Source organism: Triticum urartu, chromosome 6A, assembly GCF_056163025.1.
Source record: "Triticum urartu cultivar PI428250 chromosome 6A, HENAU_Tu73, whole genome shotgun sequence".
NCBI classification, from domain to species: Eukaryota; Viridiplantae; Streptophyta; class Magnoliopsida; order Poales; family Poaceae; genus Triticum; species Triticum urartu.
Genome location: NC_141878.1, coordinates 285770306 through 285776676, shown reverse-complemented (window position 1 = coordinate 285776676; position 6371 = coordinate 285770306).

Genomic DNA, 6371 nt, shown 5'->3' with positions numbered 1-6371 from the left:
ATTTGGTGGATTTCAAAACGAAGCAAGCTGAGACTGACCAGATTGTTAAGGTCCTGAAGGAAAAAGGAAATTAAATTCCTACTTGGTAAATCATAGGTGAAATGTTGTTTCCATAGTTGAATAACCTTTGTGTTGTGTGTTCATGTAATCAATCAAACCATTTGTTTTAGAGATCATGTAATAATTGTTTTTTGTTTTTTTGTAATTTTATTTGAGCACAAATCTGTATTAATTGATAAGACTTGGAGACATTTCATTTGGATTGCTGTGCCAGACCTACAAATATGCCAATCGGGGTGAATGTGCATTCAGCAATAGTAGTATAGATGGACCATAAGTGGCATGCATCGGAAAGGGCCAAGATGCTGGCTAAAAAGAGGATGTTGTTGTAGCCAAAAAAAGTACAACGGCCTAGCTTATGTATGTTAGTTGATATTATTGATCCATATACTCTATAAGTGTTTATATGTCTGTTAGTTCCGTACATTCTTGGTTGATTGACTCGGTATTTCAATCTTGATACATCGCTTATGTACATATCTAAATGGGAGTACACATTATGCTGCATGTGACATTTGAGTTGGACATGAAGTGTTCCAAATATTCGAATTCACCTTAAGCTGGATTCTAGTTTCTGAATTTGAGTATTGGCATTTGTAAACCATATTCATATATGACAGTGGAATACATCTTTGTCGTCCTTGTGAAGATATATAAAAACACATAGAATGATTTATAAAGATTCATATAGGAATAAAAAATGGATTTGAATTTAGTTGCCAGGGTAAACGTGGATGCTTATTGTCCCAAAATTCGAAAGAAACAGCAAAATGTCCACTCCCACATCGGCTGCCCAAAGCCAAGTGTTTGGGAGATGGAAATTACTGTCTACCCATTACACGGACAATACATCGGCCCGATTTCCACTGCTCTAAATAGGGGTAGGTTAGTAACTTCAATTAGACGTGACACGACCGCCTCTGAGCCCATTCCGACACGGTGGGCGTCAAACATGGGCGGCAAAACTCATTTGATTCAAACTTGTCCGAAAGACCTCTGTTTCTCCCTCCATTCCCCATTCATACACGGTGGGCGGCAAAACACCCTCTCCTCGTCTGAAATAGACGTAGGCTAATATTTTAAATAGGGGCAGATGTGTAACTTCCATCAGATGTGACACAACCGCCCTACCTGTCAGCCCCGTTCATACACCATGGGCGCCAACCGTGGGCGGCAAAACACCCTCTCCTCGCCCGAAATCGGTGTAGGCTAATATTTTATATAGGGGTAGATGTGTAACTTCCATCAGACATGAAACAATCGCCCTACCTGTCAGCCCCGTTCATACACCATGGGCGCCAACCGTGGGCAGCAAAACACCCTCTCCTCGCCCGAAATAGTTACCGGCAAATATTTGGGAGATGCGAGATTACCGTCCTATCCCCAACCGACGAGACGTCCAAATTTGAAACGGGGGATAAGTTCGTAACTTTCCCATATTTCAGACAGGCGCGTCCCAAAAACATGGTTCCCCGTACCTCTCCCTCCATTTTCCCATTCATACACCGTCCGCGCTAGAACACCGCATTCCCACACCAGCCTCCGTCCGCCACCCCATCCATCGCCGTCGTCCTCCACCACATCCATCGCCACCGTCATCCACCATGTCGGAGCGCCTACCAAGACCGCGTCATCCACCGCTAGAGATCGACGTTTCTCATCCACGGTGACGGACCAATAGCCTTGCATCGCGTCCTCTCGCTTCATCGGCGCTGTCATCCTCTTTGCCGGGGCCGCTCACACGACCTTCTCTTCCACTGCAACGGGACTTATCCCCCGATGCACCCGTCTACCATCGCAGATCTGCTTCAACGCCACCGACAACCAACGCACCCCCGATGCCTACACGGCGCCGCAAGAGAGGTGGTACTTCATATCTCCTCAACTTTTTGATCTCAACCAGAAAATAGATCTTAATTTGGTTACTCTACTTTCTTTTCAGCTCTTAGAATTTAGTTCTTAGTTCGAAGCAAACAATGGATGCTAAATATCATTTCTCCGGTTTGCAGCTTCAAATCTACGAAAACTGTTAGCAGAAGAACATTCGTTCTCAAGGGACCACAGAATCTCGCAACTATACTGCACACTGCATTGCTCTTGTGAGTACCTCTTGCCCTGTATGACCATACTTACTTCCATAGCTGTTTGATTATGTAGCATCACTGCACATGTTAGCCTCGTAATCGTCCATTTGGTGGACATTATAAGATCTGTATGGACTCTTACATAAATTTAGAATCAACCCAATGCTTTTGATGAGGTCTAGCTCTGCAGTCCTCTTGTAAGGACTGAACGTGGTCTATCACTGTGCTTACATTAACAGCTACTCCCTCTGTCCCATAATATAAGAACGTTTTGTACAGTACACCAGTGTTCAAAACACTCTTGTATTATGGGAAGAGGGATTGGTTCATTTTGTAGCATTCTGCATCTTATCTCCCTCGCCCACCATTTACTAAAAAAGATCAGATCTATATTTAATCTTAGCAACAAGTAGAATACACAGGCAATGCCAGTGCAGAAGTGTAGCCCATTGCTCTTGTCAGTACATTTTGTCCTGTAACGCTTGTACTTCCAGGGATTGGTAGTTGATTATGTAGCATCAATCTGCATCTTATCTTCATTATCCTCTATCCCTTCTAGTATTATCATATCTATAATTACTCTCTACAAATGAAGAGTACATGCAATGCTTATGAAGAAGATTTTGTGCTGAAATTCTTGAGTTATCCTTCCCTTGCCATGGAGAAGGGCATTATAGAGCCGGTGTTAACTGTTAATGTAAGTCAGTCCTTCTAAAGCCTGTATCCTCAACTGCTGTTCAATTTGCTCATACTCCCTATCATTTACTGCTGTTTAGTTTGTTGTTTCTACCAAAATGCATGTTCGTAAGAACCGTAAGTTCTAAGTTTTACTTGTAAAACCAAATTCCTTATTCATACCATGCACATTACTTAATACTCCCTATATGTATGCTTGTTTTTTTGGATCTATAATCCAGTGTGTGGTGAAGTAGCCCACGTTTGCACCTTGTCATCTCTTGTTTTTATCTTACTGATGTGGCTGATGATATGAACAACATGCCATGCACATTATCCAAAATAGATACAATGATTTTCTTTGCCCTTCATCTACGCTTGTTATGTTGACATGGTAATCCAGTAGTGTGGTGAAGCTCCCCGCATTATGAACCATGCCAAATTATGCTATTGATATTTTGAACATACTCTTTATTTTCTAATTTGAAATTGGATAGAATTAACAGAACAGTTATCATCTTTGTTTATACACGTGCAAAACCTGTCATCTCTCTACTTTGTTTCAGGGTGATATGCCTGATAGCATGCACAAGTCTGCCGAAGGATGTGAGACAAACCCAACATATATTGCAGCAAAGAAGGCAAAACATCTTGAAGACAGTGAGACAACCCCAAAGTCTTGTCTTGATGCAGTGTTCAAGTTACTTGAGACTAACAGTCAGACAAGCTCACAGAATTCATTGTCTGAATCAGTTCGACTTCTTCAGTCCCAAGTTCTAGCAGAAAGGCATTCTGCAACTCAACTTCGACTTGAAGTCCTATCTCTAAGAAAGATTGCGGAGAACACCAATGAGAACCTCATCGCTAAACAGCTACAACTAGAAGCTATGACCGACATGCTAGGCCGGTCTCACAGCCTTGCTCAGCAGCTTGCGTGGCAGTTCCCCCGCAAGGCTAACCTTTCTTGAACTGTCTTGGAAGTGGTCTCGGTTCAGTATTATTTTGTTACGCTACAATGGTGCCCAGTTTTTGTAATCTGCTTCTTCGTTGCGCTTTATGATCACTCGTGGCGAACTTTGATGCCCAGTGGATATAATATACCTTAAATCCTTTGTTCTGTAGTGTAGGTTTATTCTTAGTTACTATGCTGTAATTTCTTTATTGTATAGAGTAGGTTTGTTCTTAATTCTGACTAGTTATGCAGCAGCCCGAAATGAACCCCGGCCCATGATTGTGCGAATCAAATCACGTGCTTTTAATAGGCCAAAATTGTCTGGGTCCTTGTTTGGCCCAATCAGATATCGGCTGCGAGCAGGCCGGATGCAAACCGGGCCGTAGTTAGGCCCAACTATATGACAGGCTTTTAACAGGCCGAAATTAATATAGGGCCGAAATGTTAAACGGGCCCTTAACAGGCCAAAACTAATATCAGGCCGAATTACTAAGTGGGCCTTTAGCAAGTGGGCCCAAAAGCATAGTGTCCAGTTGACGGGCCGAATCTGATATGGGCCATAATTGAGCCCAAAGCCTCGTAAAGGGCCGGACCAGATCTGGGCCGTAATTTGGCCCAGAACGTGGTAGGCTTTTAACGGGACGGGTCTCATATGGGCCACTATTAGGCCCGGAGCGTGGCGGGCCATTAATGGACCGGATCAAATATGGGCCCGCATTTGGCCCAAAACATGGGAGCCAGTTAATGGGCCGGCCTACTAGGGTCCTCAAAATCTTGTGGGCCTACAGCTGCGCCGGCCCATTAATGTCGGCGAAATCTTGTGGGCCTTTAGCTGGGCCGGCCCATTATGACCCGCAAGAATCTTGTGGGCCTTTACCTGGGCCGGCCCATTATGGCACACAAAAATCTTGTGGGCCTTTACCTGGGCCGTGATGCGGAGCATCCCACGTTCATCCCCATGTACACTCCGACTACTCTCCAAACCCCAAGTGGACATATGACGAGACCTCGAACATACGCCATTGGACACAAGGTGAACTCGCTCCTCTCCAAACCATCACTTTCTACATGTGAGATATGGCTACTACCTCCAGCGTGTGTTCTATGCATGATCAGGTACTTGGAGGAAAGCCACGAAGCCACCACATTCAACAGAACAGCTAGCGAGGACGCCAAGTACAAGGACCCAAAGAAGAAGCTGCGCGAAGCTACAGCCACCAGACGACCGGCCTAGCCCAGACGTCCGGTCCCTGAGGACCCGAGCCGAATCTACGGACGACCGGAGACACCGGACACCCGACACTCTCCAGCGCCCGGACGAACGACGCTGACCGGATGTCCGACACCACCTGTCCAGAGCCAAAACGCCGGACGTCCGACATGCAACGGAAGACCGGACCCTCGCGAGCCACCGAACGTCCGGTACCTATCGGACGACCGACGCCTGTGCGCCCTCCCGTGTGTTGGGCCGAAACCACTTACCCTTTCATTCGCCTAGACTATATATACTCCTCCACCTCCTCCTAGTTAGGGTTAGCGTTGGTTTAGCTCATACTTAGCGACAGAGCTACGCTCATCCATATCAGATCTCCTCCGTGCGAGAGACTGCGGCCTCTTCGGAGAAGATCCCTTTGGATTCAAGCCCCCTTTCTAAGGGAAGATCCCCCCGTGGATTCAAGACCTCCTCACGGAGAAGACCGGCTACCCTTGTATCGTCCTTAGTTGTCCGTGGATCGTGTATCTTCTCTTATGTATTCGAGGATCTAGCGCATGTGTGATCATTCTTGTTGGTTTGAGTGTTCTCTTGTGTTCCCCTTGTGAATTTCCCCTCGTTTCCCTCCTCATGTTCTTCGTGTTCATCGCGGGATCCGCTCCTTTCGTGAAAGATCAGCCTATAGGGTTCCTACCCTACATCATCTTGGATCAGAGCCAGCTTGTCTCTTGATACCATCATCTTGGTATCATGAGCCACGTTGATCACGATTTTGGAGCCTCCCCCACCGTTTTCTAGCTTTCTTTTGCTTGATTTCGTCCTAAATTCGAAAATCCCCACCAAAATAGCCCCAAAATTTTTTGTGATTTGTTGATTTGATGATGTTTTATTGATTTTGATCCATGGATTTGCTTGGCTTCAAGTGGATCTAGCATCTCCCCAAGTTTCCCCATCTTTCATCCATGAAATCTCATCAATTTTCACCCCAAAATCCCAAATTCCACCCAAAATCGCGTCCCGAAACTCGCATCTCTCGTTGACCCAGACCCACCGGACGACCGTCACTTTACCGGACGACCGGAACCCCTAACCCGAGCTGAAATTAGCGGATTTCCGACCCGACCGGACGTCCGGCGACCGGACATCCGTCCATTTCCGGACGTCCGCTACCTGTAGATATCAATTTTGCTCAAATTTTGTTTCGGCCATAACTAATTCATCCGGAGTCCGATTTTGACGTTCTTTAGCTCGTTGAAAATCTCTTGACATCCCCCTTCCCACAAAAATACCACCATCACCATTTGACTCCATCAATTTTGACAATTTTGCCATCTTTGCCTAGGGCTTCCACCACATCATCCGCTACACCACCACGGACTTCCGCAAC